Source organism: Cavia porcellus, unplaced genomic scaffold, assembly GCF_034190915.1.
Source record: "Cavia porcellus strain 051 isolate PalLab524CR breed Dunkin Hartley unplaced genomic scaffold, mCavPor4.1 scaffold_24, whole genome shotgun sequence".
Classification (NCBI taxonomy): Eukaryota; Metazoa; Chordata; class Mammalia; order Rodentia; family Caviidae; genus Cavia; species Cavia porcellus.
Window position 1 is genome coordinate 40,944,117 of NW_026947507.1, and position 17,763 is coordinate 40,961,879.

Genomic DNA, 17,763 nt, shown 5'->3' on the forward strand with positions numbered 1-17,763 from the left:
GATTGGGAGTCACCTGGAGCGTGGAGAGGAGTAGTCAGCCCGTATTTACTGTCCTTTGTGAAGGATGCTGCGTCAGAAGTCACAGTGAGGGAAAGGGTGCTATATGTGATGGTCTTAGTGAGGGCTGCTCTAGCGTCTCCTGGATTTTCCATGTTTCATGGCTTCCACATGGCCTTTCCTATCTTCGCAATCTCTCTCAGTGCAGATCAATAGTGATACTGAAGCCTGTACTCTTTTTGTATATTTTTCACTCCCCTCTGGATTGAATAGTTACTTTTCATATTAAAGCCGAAAAGAAAATATTGATTTCATTCACTGTGTGTGAATGAATCTGTTTTTAGTATGAACCCTGTTACTGGGAGGAAGTAGCCGCTTGATCAGCTCTGTGTTCTAGTACTGAAGACAGGTATCTCTTCCTAGGGCTGTGTATTTGGACTCCCATGGAAAGGGTTTGGGGGCTAATGGTTGAGCAGAGCCCTTCAGCATCAAGTGTGGAATCTCCATAACATTGTCAGCTGATGCACAAGATTCACTGTCTTACCCTAAGCAGAGAGTTGATCTAGCACACTGCATTGCTTATATTTTCCAATTTTTCCATGATATGGGTAACAGTTTAACTCTGTGTACAGGCTGACACAGGCTGTGTAAAGGCTTAGCGCACAGGCTGATGATTAGGTGCATGTGTGCAACTGGAGGTGGGCCTGAACCCAAATGCTTTACTGACCTAAACATAACCTTGGAAGGTATATTAAATTCTTAAAGGAAAAAAAGAGATGAAATTGGGGACATAGATCTTAGCAGTGATTTCTTGCATAGGACACCAGCATGCCAAGCCATTAAACAAAACAGACAAGTGTGATCCCATCAGATTAGAAACTTGTAGTGTAGACCTTGTAATAGACTGACAAAAATCAATAAATGGTAAGTTTTCAAGTGCTACCCAGCATATTTGAGAATCTAACAATTCATTGGCAATTAAGAAACACATTGATTAAAAGACACGAATAGACATTGCTAAAATGACAAAATTTTTTAAGGAGCCATTGTGGATTTTGCTGAATTAGAAGCGAAGGATACCTGTGCTTTGATAAGAACCTTCACATTTCTCATGTCCTTAACAGGGCATGACACTCCTCCGTGGCCACAAGAGTCCCTCCAAAAGAACCCAGCACCAGTGCTCTGTGGGGCAGTTTCCTGTTAGGGATCACACAGAAGCGGGCTTGCAGGACACAAGCACAGTGGGAATGCATAAGCTGTTTGCAGTACTTACAGTTCTGGACTGAAGCTGGGCAGGCGGAGGTGGATGTATAACAGTCTTCTATCCCTGGTCTCAAGAAGTGACAGGACCCATAGCATGGCAGGAAAGACTTGTCCTATTTAAGGGACACTTGAAAGGGTGTCATAATTCTAGGGGGTTTTCCTGGCTTATTTTCTGTTGCATAGTTGAAGCCACAGTGGGGTAGGGGTGCCTGGGCAATACAGAGTGGATTTGAGCCCTGAGATGCCACCCCAGGAGGACTTCCTGTCCTCGGGAGTTGTCCATGCTTGTGTCTTCCTCCCTTCCAATACAATGGAGCCTTTGGTGCTGAGTAAATGCCAGGCTGAGAACCCTGGCAAAGGCTGTGTAAATGGAGACGTGAACAGTGACAATTCAGCCAGAGATTCTCCCCTGCATGTCACAGTTCATGTTTTCTTCGGTGACTGGGACAGAAATCCCAATTGATCTACAGGGTTGGGAGTAGATCCAGGTCTCCATTAGCAGCCTCAATACTTGGATCCAACCATGAAAGCACATAGTAACCACTGAGCAGAGTACAAATTTCAAAACCCAAGTGAGAGATGTCCTCCTATGTCCTCCTATGTGGGTATCTGGGCGATGGTGCTGGAGACTCGCTGGGAAAGTGTAACTGGCACAGATCTCCAGGGCTGGCCTGTGGATAGGTCATTGCTGCGGGATTGCCTGGCAACATGCGGACAAAGCACACCTAAGGGTGTCGGCAGAGAAGGAACATCTCCTGTATGTCCCTCCCTCAGGTTGCTCACAATGAGAAAAGTGACCTTAGGCTATTTCTCCTGGTGATGTGTGCCCAGAACTCTACCTAAACCCACTGCAGTCAGGCTTCTGCACTGACGTCCACTCAGCGAGACCAGTATGAGCAAAGTATACTTGGGATTTTTCAGGATGTATTTCACATGGACCTTTTGGGTTTATTGGATATGGAATTCTAATGCACCTGTACATAGGCAAACAAGAATTCTGTGTCCTTCTCCAGCATCCTGCTCTTTCTGGTTACATAAATGACACCACCTTCGTGGAGAGGAGAAGTAAACATAGCCCTCCTGAGAAAATGTGCACCTGTATGTAAGTTCCTAAGCTGATAGTGGTGGGCTGGCTTGCACATCAATACAGCTCTTAGAATGTTGATGAATTTGGATCTCTCTGAAGGGCAGTGTCCAGAGAACCACTGCATCTTTGTGAAAGGTGGCTGTGTCACCTCTGAAGGACTGAAGCAGCTAAATGAGAGATAGAACATACCCTCTTAGATTGAAGAAGAGACAAGGGTCTCAACTCCTATTCTAGGAGGTTGTAGTGCTGGAATTGGTGGGTATGATAATTTCCCTGGAGTCATGGCTATGGTAGTGCAGCCAGCTCAGCAGATTAAGGTTCTGACGAATCTGGCACAGGTCTAGATCATGTGAGGTTGTTTAGGGCTGCTTGGTTTCAAGTGATAGATTTGGGTGTTAAGGCTTGAGGGGTTCCTGCAGGTGCCAAGGAAATGATGGAGCATGAAGGAAGAACTGTTGGTGGGTGAAGATGTGAAGACCCCTTTGTTGTGACATCAGATGTCAGAAAAGGACAGCACCTTTGCACGCAGAGCACACTCTAATGCATTGACAATGCCCGAGTAGGAGAAGGAGGCAAACAACACTATTGGGAAATCAAAGAAGTCATAGGTGTTGTAACACTTGGTTTATCCAAGATCACAAGTTTTGCAAATTAAATAGGCTACTTCACACTCTGACCTGGGCCTTGTGGTTTTGTTGCATTATGAAGAAAAACCCTTCAAGATCCACTTAAAGTAAAGGCTGGGTTCAGAAAAATGCCATTCAAAGGAGTCATCTGCAGGGAAATGCATGAGCTCAGTCAAATAATCCAGATTGGACATTGAAGCCCAACATCCTATCCAGAGTATAAGGAGGCCCATATCCTTTTAAGCCTCAAGGAGAAAGTCGTTTGCTCGTGACTTTGTGGTCAGTGGTAGATCCGTTAGTGTCTCCAGTTCTGAGGAGGCTGCTCTTTCCCTCAATGACTTCCTGCCCTGTGCTGCTGTGGTCTGAGGAAGTACCATTGCCATAGAGCAGCTCCTACACTGTGGTATGCTGCATAAGGAGTTAATGCCCAAAGAAGTTGAGTCTGTGGGTTCTGGTGACTACTCTCAAACTACGAGGCCCTTGCAGAGCTTTCCTGCAGGACTGCTGCCATTAGCATCATATGGGGTCCTAATATCCTGTGGGTCTCCTGGGGAGCCTGGTGAACCTAGAGAGGCATTTCCTTCAGCTGTGGAGGATGTTTAAGTCTACGTGCACTTTCAGGTCAAGATCTGTGCATGTCCTCTTTCCTAGGAGAGCTCTGAGTGCATTCTGTGCATATGAGGCTCACACCCTCAGGCTCAGCCTATGTTTGGGTGTGGAACTTTATTGCCACCCACCAACCCAAAACCAGGCCATGGTTTAGGGTAATGCGCCCCACACTGTGACCAGCTGCAGATGTCAGACTCCAAGGAGAGCCCAGAGAACTGAGCTGTGGACTGGCCCCTGTGAAATGTGCACCAGGAGTTAAATGTGGGATTCTCCTTAGCAGGCATCCTACTCTTCCAGTTCTGTGATCCTTTCTTCCCCTCCTCCTATAAACTGGGCCTCCTGTGGTCCATGGTGTCCTTGGTGTCCTTGCCTTATGACAATGAGTTCTCTCTGCAAGTACATTCAGGGACACTACGGGTGCTTCTGGGAATATGTGATCTGTGTCCTCTGTCCTACATGACTTATATTCTTCAGAGTCAGGCCCTGTCTGAGGCTGCAGCCATGTGACAGGCAGATGGCACAGGCAGCACTGAGTATGATTGAGAGGATGGACAGTGTCTTCTGCACCTTGGCTGACTGACAGAGTTGCCCTCTGGTCTGGGAACCCTGTGTTGGAAGTGACATTAGCTGAGCATTTTCTTCAGCTGTGGCTTTCAGTGGGAGGTGTCCCAGCCCAGGCCAATGGCATCACTGCTGTGGGTCAGGCCTTTCCTATGTTATTCATGCAGCTGAATGTACTGTCATGTGAGGTAAACCACATGGGCTTACAGGTGGTGAAACTTAGATGCTGTGTGATTAATAAGTTTTCCAGGTTCACACAGCAGGTGTTAAATCAAATACCTTGGTGGGGAGTGAAAGATTTCACCAGGGAGAGCATGTCATAGAGAAAGAGCAGCCAGCATGAGGGTTCTCATCAAGTCCCCTGCTACACAGGTCCACAGACCAGCAGTGGTGCATGTGCTACAGCCACTGAGCACAATGACCAGGGAAAGGACAGAGAACAGGAAACTGATCGTGTATCTCAAACCCTGCAGTGCCACCTCCTCTGAAGGGCGGTAGGTGTCCCCTGGCTCAGGTGGCTGTGCTGCCCTCTCCTGTGGACAGAGATACCAGGACCTCCTCTTCCAGCAGGGCCAGTCAAAGGTGACTGATTCTGGCTCTGCCCAACATATCTTACCAGAGAGTAACTCTGGGGCCCACTGGGATCCTCCCTGCACCACAAATACCTTTGTCTTTGCTGCAGGTGACACCCACTGGGCCTCCAGTCTTTCAGTTCTTCTTTCTACCACCCTGTTTCCAGCCAAAGTACCTCCAAAAACTGGAGGTGCAGAGAGAGGGTGGTTTTTAGTGTCCCACCTCTCCTCCTCTAGAAGAGGGACAAATAGCAGACAAAGGAGACATGAACAAGATAGCCTATGGAGCTAAGGATGTTTTGCAGACTGAAAGGTCAGTGTTGAGAGGACCATCAAGCCCTGTGGAGTTGAGGTTCTGGAGGCTCCTGATGGTGGTTCCTTACTGGGGAACAGAAGCAGAAAGAGAAGGAAGGAATGAGCCAGGCAGCCTGACAGAGTTCAGGACAGAGCAGGTGTCTGTGCACCAAGCAAAGATGTGTCTGAGCCCAGACAGGACTGCATTAGCAGGGCACAGAGGACTCAGTAATTCAGAGAGCAAGAACCAGCTTTGGAGTCCCCACGGCAGTGGACATTGATGAGTCACCATCTCACTGCTGTTTCATGATTTTCACTGCTTCTCAGGCCAGGCTGAAGCAGTGAGAATCTCAGGTGTCAGCACAGGCCTCTGGGCCCTTCTGAGCCCATCCTAGCCTCCTCCAGCCTGTGTGTCACGGACTCAGCCATTCAGGGTTCAGTGTCAGCTCCATAATCAGAGCCACTGCGTCCTCTCTCTGGACAGGCACCTCTAAGAGGGCAGACTCTAGAGGGGAGCAGGAAGCATGTGCTTCTCATTTCTTTTCTTTTCTTTTTTTCATTTTTATCCAATTTTTCATGTGCTAGGTTAGTTTCTTAGCAGTAAGACAGACCACATTGTGTTTGAGAGACATAAGTTTCTGGGCTTTTTGGCATATTTCATGGTAACTTCTCACTCTTTCTTAGTCCCAACTACTCCAGAGTGATGCTCCTGTAGCAGGTGACCCTGGTGTAGTGGAATCCTCTGCCTCCATGGCATTTGTTGCAGGATCTGTGGAGCCTGGCAGATTGCTTGAACAGCTGGAACAGCCATCAGTAGCCTTTCTAGGATACAAGGCCATGCCAAGGTGTCCCAGATTTCTTTTCCCTCACATGAGTTGAATGCCAAAACGGTCACAAAAAGAAAAAGAAAAAACCCCTGAAAATAATACTTTCTCTCATCATTTTTTATTTTAGGAAAAAATGTAAAACAAAATCTCCAAATAAAATTGTATGAGAATAAATTGTTCATATGTTGCATATTATTGTCTTATAATGCATACTCTACAAGATTTGAGCATGAAGAATTTTCCAAACAAAATTAGGACAAATTGTTCTTTCAGTGAACTACAAGAAACTTGTAGTGGAACTCTCTCACATTTTACCTTTCTCTTTTTCTGTTTTTTTTTTTTTTTTTTTTTTTTTTTTTTTGCCCCTTCCTTCATCCTTGTTCCTTTCTTGTTTTGTACAAGTTCTTCCCAGTTTACAATATATTTTGTATATTTTCAACTTTATTTTCTCTTTCATTTTCTTATACCAGGGAGGGCGCATGATCTGTACACATGTGATTTTGGTTTATTTCACTTATAAATATGATCTCTAATTGCATCCATTGACCTACACAATTCTCAAGTTTATCCTTTACAGCTGAAGAGACTTCACTGTGTAAAATGACTGCATCTTCTTTATCCATTCCTCAGTTGTGACCATATAGATTGTTTCCAAGATTTAGCCATTACAAATTCTGGTGCTATAAAGATTTGTGCACATATGTCTCTATGTCATGATGCTTTAAGCTCTTCCAGGAAGATACTCAGGTGTAGAATAAATGAGCCGAATGAGACCTCTTCCTAGTGCTTTGAGAGGCCTCCATACTGATTTCCACGCTGATTGTGTCACTGTGCACCACCCTCTGCAGTAGAAAGGTTTCTTACCCCACCCCATGTATCCCCAAAAGCTTTGCTACTTGTGAATTTCTCAATCACACCCATTCTTTCAGGAGTCAGATGGAATCTCAGTGTTGTTTTAATTCTCAGGTCTCAAATGACCAGTGATGTTGAATACTTATTTTTATATATTTTCCATTTGTGTTTGTTCTTTTGACAGATGTGTACTCATCACAGATGCCTACTTTTGGATTGGGTCCTTGAATTTGGGGATTCTGAGGGTTTTTTTTTCAATTTTTTATACATTCTAGATAAAAGTTCTTTCTCTGAGGGGCAACTGGCTAAAATATTTTCCCACTCTGTGAGTCATCTTTTCCTCTGATAGTGATTTATTTTGATGTGCAAAAGTTTTTTAATGAGAGGAAATGCCAGTTGTTGAATCCTTAAAATGTTTCCTGTGTGGTCTGTGTTTTGTTCATGAGCTCTCTGCGTACCCTTATATCTTCAAGATTTCTATCTACTTTTTTTCAACTACGTTCAGTGTTTCTGTTTCAATATTTAGGTGTCTGACCCATTTTCACTTTAGTTTAGTGCATAGTAATTAGCATGGGTCTACTTATAGTCTTTGGTATGTGGAAGGCCATTTTTTTCCAGCTCCATTCATTGAAGAGGCTGTCTTCTTCCAGTGAACATGTTTATTCCCTTCGTGAAAGATAAAGTGACTGAGTTTATCTGGAGTTATGTCTGCATCTTCTGAACTGTTCCACTGGTCCTCTCTTCAGTTTGGTATTTTTCTTTTTTCTTTTTTCTAGGACCATGCTGATTTTATCATAGTAACTTAAAGTATAATTTCAAGTCAGGGATCTTGATGCCTCTGCCTGGTCTTTGTTGCCCAGAATTCCTTTTGTACTCTTAGTTCACTTGTGGGTTCCAAATGAAATTTTGAAATTTTCTCTAGTTCTGTGAGGCATATTAATGGTATGTTGATTGGATTTGCATTTAATATGTATAGTAGTATTTCAAGTATTTTGATTTTTCTATGTTTTTCTTGTATAAGTATACAAGTGATATCATTTCATTTTCTGATATACTATTCTTTGTCCTTTTTCAGAGTACTGTAGTTTTCAGTGTATAGATCCTTTACATTCTTTGTTAGAGTGACTCCTAAGTGCTTTATTTTTGATGTTATTATGAAGTGTGTACTTTCATTAATTTTTTCTCAGCAAATACGTTGTGTACAGAGATGCTATTAATTTTTTATTTTATATCCAGCTACCTACTGAATGTGGTTATTAAATCTATAAAGCTTTGGTGGAATTTGCAGGTTCTTCAATGAAGAGTATCATGTTACCTACAAATAATGACAATTCAACTTCTTTCTTTCCTATCCTTATTTCTTTTAATTTTTTCTCTTGTCTAATTGCTCTGGCTGATGTTTCCAAAACTATAGTACATAAGAGTGGTGATAGCAGACATCTTTATATTTTTCTGGATTTTAGAGTGACAGCTTTCTGTTTTTGATTGTTTAATATAATGTTAGTTGTTGATTTGTCCTAGATGGTTTTTATCAGATTGAGTCAAAGACCACCTATTCCAATTTTCTGTCCTGTTTTTATCATGAGTGTATGTTGTTCCATGTCAAATGCCTTTTCTGCATCTCTTGAGATGATCATGTGATTTTTGTCTCTGTTCCTATAAATATGATATATTACATTTATTGATTTGCATACGTTGAAGCATTCTTGCATCCCTGGAATGAATCCTTCTTGGTCATAGTATATAATCTTATTGATAATTTGCTGAATTTTTGGCCAGATTCTTTTGAGGATTGTTGTGTGTAGGATCATTAGGAGATTGGCCTGTAGTTTTGCTTTTTGGTTAGGTCTTTTCTAGTTTTGGTATTAAGGTAATATTTGCTTCCAGGTACGATTTTGGCAGTACTTCTTTCCTTTCAATTTCAATAAAGAGTTTAAACATTACTGGAATTTGCTCTCCTCAAAATTTTTACTGTGGAATTCAATTTGAATCCCTCAGGACCAGAATTCTGTTTGTGTGTAAGCTTTTAATTAAATTTTCAATTTGATTGACTGATATCAGATTATTTAGAATTTTTATATCTTCTAGACTCAGTTTTGTCAAGTCATATGTGTCTAGTAACCTGTCCATTTTTTCTGTGTTTTCCATGTTTTCATAATAGAGCTTCTCAAAGTAGATATTGAGGATCATCTAGATTTCTGCCAAATCCTTTGTGAATTCCCGTTCCATCCCTCATTGCTTGAATGTGAGTCTTTGCTTTCTTCTTTGTGATGAGGTTGGCTAAGGGTTTATCCATTTTATTTAAGCTTTCAAAGAAGCAACTTTTTGATTTGTGATGTGTTTGTATTCTTTTCTTAGTCTCAATTTCATTAATTTGTGCTTTTTTCTTTATGATTTCTTCCCTAGTGTGAGTCTCGGGTTTGACCTGCCCTGTCTTTTTCTAGAAGTTTGAGATTCAACATTAGCTTGCTTGTTTGAGTTCATTCTGTTTTTTCTGATGTGAGAATTCACTGCTATAAATTTCTTTGTACAGAAGTGCTTTCATTATGTCCCATACGATTTGAGATATTTTTATCTGTGTTAACATTTAATTGTAGATAATGTTTAATTTTTTCTTTAATTTCTTCTGTGAGCCACTAGTTATTTAGAAGGGTGTTGTTAAATTTCTGTGTGTTAGTGTAGGTTTGGTGATTTGTTTTGCTGTTGATTTCTAATTTCATTGCACTATGATCAGATCACATATCTGGGCTTATTTCATTTCCTCTGTGTTTCCTTAAGCATATTCTCTGGCTTCCATGTGGTCTGTTTTGGAGAACATCTCCTGTGCTACTGAGATCAATGTGCATTCTGACGTTGTAGTATAGAACACTCTGTAGACAACTACTAAGGCCATTTGTTCACAGGTTTGGTGTAATTCTGGCATTTCCTTATTGAATTTTGTCTAGGTGAGGATGATGTGTTAAGGTCCCACATTCCAATTGTGCTAGTACTTCTTTGATTTTTCATATCTATTTTTTTCTATAGCAGGTACATTGTTATTTAGTGCATATGTATTTATGATTGTCATGTCTACTGCTTGAAGTTTTCCCTTAAGAAGTACACAGTGACCTTCTTTGTCTCTTTGGACATTCTTGGCTTAAAGTTCATATTGTCTGCAAATAGCTATCTATCTTGCATTTTTCTGAGTTCCTGTGGCATATTGTATTGCTTTGCAACCTTTGACTCTAAGTCTATGAATTTCTTGTTCAGTTAAATGTGTTTCTTAAAGACAGCATAGTGTGGCATCTTGCCTCTTGATTCATCCTGCCAGTCTTTCCCTTCGTATTGGTGAGCTGAGACTGTTTACATTAGCATGCATTCGCTTATTTTTTCATATTATTTTCCCATAACCTTTATGACTATGTTCCCCACCCTTTTTGGCACCATGAAAGAGGAGTTTCACTCTTCTGTGGATGAAGATGGTGTGTTTTGTGAATGGTTTGTATTGACTCAAAGGAGTCTACAGTGAGATTCCTCACATGCACCCTGCATTGTAGAGTTTATGCCTGTATGAGAATCTAGTGCAGCCTCTGAGCTGATGGGAGGTGGAAATCAGGTGGTAAGGGAAGCACTGAACTCTGGTATATACAGGAAGAGATTTGCCCAATGGCCCGTGCTCACCACCTGCTGTTTGGCCTGATTTCAGTAATGCATTGTGACCTGGTTTGAAGACCACTGCTTGACACTATAAAAGGAAAGTTTGGGTAAAGTTGTGCTTGTCAGAAGAGTTCAGATATCCAGACACAGAAGTAAGCCACAGGAAAGGATTTAAATTCTGTATATCAGAGAAATCCTGCTACTCTCTTGGATATTGCAGCTTTATTCTCAATAGCCAGAATATGCTGTCATCCTAAGTTTTCACTAATACATTTACCTATGGGAGAAGAGCAAATGCAAAAGACACACAATGTAGAAATTCAATGAATTTGACTTATAAATATTTCATAAATTTAAAACAATTGAACCAATAGAAGTACAGAGGAGACTGATCAGGTCCTGAGGCAAGAGGGAGGCATGAGCAGAGACTGAAGAAAGGCTCATGACATAGAAAGAGCTACAGTTAATAGGAACAATTTCTGGTGTGCTATTGTGTGGCAGTATCACTAGAGCCCACACTTTAGATTTTAACCCAGTGGAAACCTAGGATTCTGATTATCCCCCACATGTACTTGATAAATGTTTGAGGTAATAGATCTTCTAATTACCCAAAATTCATTACTGTACAATGTATGCACACACCTGTACTGCACAATTGATGACATAAAGTTGTGCAATTCCTTTGCTTCAATTCACAAACCAAATAAATAAACAAATACATTGTATTTTTAAAGCAAGATTTCATCAGGCATTTTTTAAAGTGGAAAGGAAAATCTCATTCAGACAACTGCAGTGAGAATGGGAGCAGGCAACAAGGCACAGGTTGAGTCCAACAACACAAAAGCACAGGGCGCGTTTGCAAGCACTGTGGTGGATTTGAGGTGCGGTGCAGGAGCCTGTCCCTGGGGAGGCTGCTCATTGGAGTTAGTTGGTCTGTGGGTGGGAAATGGACCCACTGAACTCAGGCTTCCTCATCTGCTGGGGACGAAGCCAATTACATTTCTGAGGGCTGGCTCCACACCTGACTTCCTTTTTATTTTCTTGTCTTTTCACACCAGTGACTCATTTTAATTATGTCATATGTCCTGTTTTTGTTTAGTAGGTATGTTGTTTCCATGCATGGCATTTTTGATTTTGGGAGTTCACTGGAGACTTCCAAGTTGCCCTTGTTCTTTGGAGATTCTTTCCATCTTTGTCACTATATTGTCCCTAGAGTTACCATGTGTCACGGCCTAAAGCAGGTGTCATACCTACCACTGGATGAGGTACTCCTGGTGTTTCTTATGCTACAGACAGACGGGATATCCTGAGATGTCTGCTGGGAAAGCTGTTTCACCCTATAATCTCCCATTATCTCTTTCTCAACCCTGATGGCATTAGATCTGAGCTATTATGACCTTGTCTTTACACCACTACTTCTGTCTACAGGGTTGCTCTACCCTTCTCTTGCTGTATCCGATTGTGTTAATCTTTTGTGCTTTTGAATAAGAAGCACAATAAAATCTATCCTTTCCATACTTTTATGTTATAGTTTTAATATCCAGGGAGCCACATTTACTTATTAGCAGATTTTATTACTGCATGTGTATTATCTTATATTTAGATCTATAGGATATCAGTTGGTTCTTATAATGTAAACTGTCATAAAACTGCCTTGAGATCTGCTTCATGTCTGTAGTGTTGAATGTGAGGAACAGTAATATAAATTCATAAAGTTAAGTAGATCTGAAACAAATTAATTAAATTAATAAAAAAAAACTTTTGAGTAACTAATTATATATTTAAGAGCTCTGTAAGAAGTATGTGCAAAAATGAGCAAAGTATGGTGCTTTCATTCTAGTACAGGAAAATTTGTTGTAGAAATTCTGTAACTAAAATGTGTATAAGTGATATTATTTTCATTCTGTGCCTAAAAAGCCAATAAAACAATGTTGGTTAGAGATCAACATGGGTAATGTTGTGCAATTTAAAGTGTGGAATCAGGAGAGAGCTCAGTGACAAAGTGACATTTGAGGAGAGTCCACAGTGCCATAGAGGGGACTGGATGCATCGAGGTGCAGGATGGATGCTGGAACGGAGAAACAGGACTGGTCTCATTTCCAATGTGGGCATAGGAATAATTATATGTATGACTCAAATCTATGCCAGTGATTATCACAGGAGCCTTGAGCAGCAGCCTGACTTTCCTTGCCTAAATCCTGACCTGAGACCTTCATCCTGTACTCAAGGAGGAAATGCTGGTGTGTGTTTGTGTGTGTGTGTGTGTGTGTGTGTGTGTGTGTGTGTGTGTGCCAGACCCACAGGTTTCCTCTTTCGGTGGGCACTGGGCCCCACACTGTCGTTACACAGACAGACCAATAGACAGACAGACCATGCAATGCTGAGACCTGCCTCAGAGACCCAGTGGAGGGAACATTTGGAAAGAGGACCCTGGCTTGCTGAGGTCTTGGATTTGTGGTTGGTGTTTGTGCTCATGGCTGTGTCTGAACCCAGTATTACAGTGTTCTAGTGTCAAAGGGTAAGTGGTCCTAAGTCAGTCTGTCTTTCCCTCAAAACAATTGGCTCTCTGTCACCCTATTATATATCATGCCACACTGCCTGTGATCAGATCCATAAGAGCTGGCATGTGCAATCAGATACTCCTTTTCTGCACGTGTGCTATGGAGTCACACAGGGGAAACTGTTGCGTCAGTGCCAGCACTGGGGTCTCAGGCCGATGCATTCATTTGCAAGGTGTGATGTGGTCTCACGAGAGGCATCTGAAAGACATGCAGTTGTCAGCATCTGGGAAGGCAAAAACCAGTTACACTCCACCCTCAAAAGCGTAGCACTGGCCCTTTAGAGATCAGAGCTAGCTGTGGACATGCCCTACTGGGATAAAAGAGGAAATTTCCCTGAAGGTTGCTGCCCTCAGAGCCTTAATGTCAGTGGAGACAGCGTTGGCCACAGGGCAGTGGGCAGGGCTGTGACCACACCATCCTGACTCTGAAGTTAGGTCAGTATAGATGTTTCTGTCTTTTCCTGAGCCCCAGGTCCCTTCCTGAAGCATCAGAGCTGCCCCACATCCTAAGTGTGAGATCCTTACCAGCCTGAGAACCATGGGAAGCATGGATATCTGGGATCACAGACTTCAATACCTTCTTTTCTGCCTGGGAAGTTATTTGAAGCTTTCTTTTACAGCTGGTATCAGTTTTTCAGATGTTAAGAGAAACCAAGAGGGCACATGCTGTGAAGTGTGATTGAAGAATTGTGCACCTGTATTTTGTGACTTTGAAAACCAACATTATGAGTACCAAACACAGCCTTGAGTGAGTAGAAGCTTTTGCTGATGAGGATAATGTAGTGAGGTTTTCTGCTGTTCTTCCCACTCTTTACAGTTTTTGTTGAAACATTTCCAGTGGAAATGTAGGTTGTTTCTTGGTAGGGGACACAACTCAAGGTTAAATGAGAAATGTATGGCTTTGCTCTGTTTAGCAAAACATCACCAAACTGGAAAAAGATAGCTATTTTTTAAAAGATATTAAAGCGTTACATTGCATAAATTTTACCTCAGCATTGATTGTCTTGCCTATGTCATGAGAATGCCCTTTGAGAGTCAATCAAATGATGGAAGAGACAAAAGAGAGGAGTTACCACTCCAGAGGTGTGCAGCCTTGCCTTAGCTCTATTTCTCTGCTAGTTCCTGAATTCTGGGGTCATTGTTAAGAGTGTTAGTATTTGATGCCAAGACTTGGTGTAGAAGTGTGTCATTTAAGGTTGTGTTAGTTTCCTATCAGAGTCCTCAGGAAACTCCATAGGAAAATTCAAGGAAGCCAATACAGAGCAATTTCACAGCAATTTATTTAGGGAAAAAGAAAAAAGGAAGACATAGCTCAGAGAAAGCAGCAATTCTCTTCTAGGCCTCAAAGAATACTATGATTTTTTTTCTTGGATAGTTAGCAGAAACACGATCTGCAGATTCGATTCAGGGCAGAAACCTACGGTGAGTTCTCAACAACGGCAGTGTAGTCTGCAAAAGCAGCGTGGGCGGCGTAGTGGCCAGACACCTGGAGACAGAGAGAGCAGCAGGGTTGAAATCCTGGGCAGCCCTGATGGAAAGCACTTCCTGAGCAGCTACTTGCTGTGTGGGGTGGTGTCCGTGGCTTAATGCACCATGGAGAACTGAATGAAGAGCCACAGACACAGGGATAAACACACAGGAGTCTACCTGAGTAATGAGACCCCGAGATGACAGACCCGTCTCTTGCGTCTCCACTTGCTCCTGCTTCTCCTCTACAGCATACTGATGTGAACAAATCCTCACACTCATGTTCAGTTTCTATACATCCTCCCAATAGACAGATGGAAATATTCTCCCTATGGCTAAGTCTACATTCAGATCTGGATAGAGCTAGTTTACAGGAGTCTTCGTGTGTTGACCCTAGTGATCTTAAAATGCCTTGGAATAAACTCTTTCTTGAAGAACGTTTTGTGGACTCACTGAGGTCTTAATGAGTTAAACAGTCTTTGAAATGGAAACCTAATTCTAGAGCCCATCTCTCAACCTCCCACTTGAACCTCGTGTCTGTGCTGGTGACTTCTCTCACCTGCATCTGGAAGACTGTTGCTTTCCTCCTCTGGAAATGAGAGAACAGCAACATGTTCCTCTCCCTTGCCCTCTATTTCAGAGTCAGCTTCGTTATCTCCTCGTGGGTGATGCTCAGCCTGGGCCAGCAGGGCCAGCAGGAGACAGGCAATGAGGAGGGCAAGGGTCCTCATGGCTGGGAGTCACCTGGAGGGTGGGAGAGGAGGATGGAGAGGAGAAGTCAGCCCATATTTGCTGTTCTGTGAGGAGGAGGCTGAGTCAGAGGGTGCAGATAGGAGAGATGTGGTGTGTGTCATAGTCTGGGTGAGAGCTGCTGTGGCTCGAACATCCCCAGGATGTTCCATAGCCTCACAGCCTTGCCTCAGTATTCTTACTTCCAGCTCATAATTATTATGGATGATATCTTTTCTCATTTTTACCATTTTGGTTGCATAAAATATTTTGTTTTATTTCACTACTCTTGGAAAATAAGTGGGTCTAAACTTATGAAGATGTCCCCTGCTCCTTGTTAGGTTCTAAACTGTATATCAAAGCAGAACACCAGGGATGTAGATAGTTGTCTCTTTGAGACATGCTACCATACAAGTATGAGAGTTTCACACTAAAGTAGAGTTCTGGACACAGATCTCTGTAGTGATTTCTTACATAGGACAGCAGAGGCTCAGGCCAGCAAGGAAGAAGCAGACAGATGATTTTGCATCAGACCAGGACACTGTGCCTAGCAGAACACACAATGAGCTAGGTTAAAACACAAACCAGGAAGCTGAAGATAGCTTGCAGAGGATTTATTTGATCAGGGAATACTATCCAGAATATGTAAGCAACTAACACCACTCAGTAGCAAAATAAATGAATAACCTGATTAAAAAGTATGCAAAGAACATGAAGAGACACTTGTCATATTAAAAGGGTGGTTACAGAGATATGGCTGTGTTTCCTGGCAGCACATGTAGGTCATCTGTGTCATGAACAAAACCTATACATGTCTTGTGATCTTAGCAGGGAGCAACTTTCCCCATTGGCCACAACAGTCCCACCCAGAGGAGCCCCTCAGGAAATCCTAGGGATTCCCTTTGTGCTCCTGGAAGCAGCCTCTCAGGGCTCAGATGGCTTCTCAGTTTCCAGGACAGCACAGTGCAAGAGAGCAAGAATTTGTCTTATAAACTTACAGTTCCTGGAGCCAGACAGTGTAACCAGAGGTGATCAGAGAGCAGTCCTCTGTCCCAGGTCTCAAGAAGTGCCTGTGACTGCTCACTGACAGGACAGACTTCCATATTTATAGGATACATGAAAAGGTGCCCTCCTCTGGGATTTTTTGGGTCAGGCTTCCTATCTATTGCGTACTTCAACCAATGGTGGTGCAAGGGCAGTTGAGCAATTTGGTGCGGAGCTGGGTCATGACATGACTTCCCAGAGGGACTTCTTCACCATCTTGGTGAATCTTGTCCTGACCTCATCAGGCACTTGTCCTTTTCTCTTCATTAGTCTTCACCCAGTGCACCGTTTGGTGTTGAGCTCTTTGGCTCACGCTGAGTGACTGGAGCAGGGAAGTATTAAAAGGCAGCAGGATACTCCCGCCTGTCTATCATGGATCACACTTTGTTAATGTGACAGAGACAGACATGGCGATGGGCATGCAGAAGAGGAACTGGAATCCAGGTTTCAGTTAGTATCCCCTGGAAGGGGGTCTAATTAGGACAACAAATCAAAACTGTTGGACAGACCAAGTGAGATTCTACATGGCTTCCATGTGTGCTGGGCTTCCATGTAGGGGGTTTGGTTTCCCTAAGAGACTGGTATGCCTGCAGCATGTGATCCCCTGTAGGGAAGAAAGGCCTTCTGGCCTGGCTAGTGCATAGGTGAGTGACACAGGACTGTCCAGTAGTATCCAAATCAAGCACCTCTGAGAGTGGTGCATGAGAACTAATGTTCCCTGGATGTCCCTCAGTCTGGTTTCTTATGTTGCCACTGCCATGAAATTGGCTTTAATCTGTCATATGTGCTGACATGTGCTCAAGATCTGCACCCGAACCAACAGAGGTCAGGCTTGTGAGCCACCCTGGACTTAGCATGAGCAGCGTAAATAGTGAAGCCTAACACATGGTCCCTTTTGGTTTTGTTTTTAATCATCTTCTTCCTCAAGTTGTGGTCACTAAACCATTTGTGCAAAAGAAAAAATGAAAAGAGCTCCTTCCAAAGCAATAAATACCTATGTTGAAATTGTTGCCCCACACACAGATGGATGGCCAGGGTGGCCATTAGGATGGCTGTGACTTACACTCTGTTGTAGTCAGGGGTTGTGAGGAAAAAAATACAATCAGGATATATAATTTATAATATTTTATGGGTTTATACAAGAGTTAAATACAAAAAAGAGCAGGAACTCTGTTTGCAACACTAAAGACTCTGAATATTCAGCCAAGGGCCTGGATTCCACAGTAATGAGTCCATCTGAAGACCTACAGCCCATGTGACAATGCCTCCCATAAGTTCAACTGGAGGTTCAGAGCCCACGATAAGGACTCATGCCAGTATGTTTTAACGATCTGCTGGGAAGGCCCGAAGGTTAGTGGTAAAAGCCAGAAAGTCTATGCCAGTGAGACGGAGAAGCTGTGCCAGTAGGCTGAGTGTTCTACAGTGAAGCCAAGAGGTCACACTGCCCTGAAAAGTACCACCACAACAAGGAGGTCCCAGGCCCCTCTGATGATGATAACAGTCAAGTATATGTCAGGAAGCCAGTGTGACAAGCTTCTCCTGGAGATTAAACAGCACACATCTTCCTCTCCAGAGCCAAGAAGCAATGATCAATGTAAGGAGCAGAGCTCCCCCAAAGTGAATTGTCGCCACTCTCAGC

The 17,763-nt window shown here is 42.8% G+C and overlaps 1 long non-coding RNA gene across 1 annotated transcript; it reads right to left on the minus strand.

Annotated features, from left to right (window-relative positions):
- Positions 1-14,146: 14,146 nt before the first annotated feature.
- Positions 14,147-16,158, minus strand: LOC106025673 (uncharacterized). The gene is made up of 3 exons (XR_001199215.2): positions 16,079-16,158; positions 14,911-15,095; positions 14,147-14,370 (listed from the first exon to the last, which is right to left on the minus strand). It is a non-coding gene; the product is annotated as an uncharacterized LOC106025673 (long non-coding RNA).
- Positions 16,159-17,763: the final 1,605 nt, after the last annotated feature.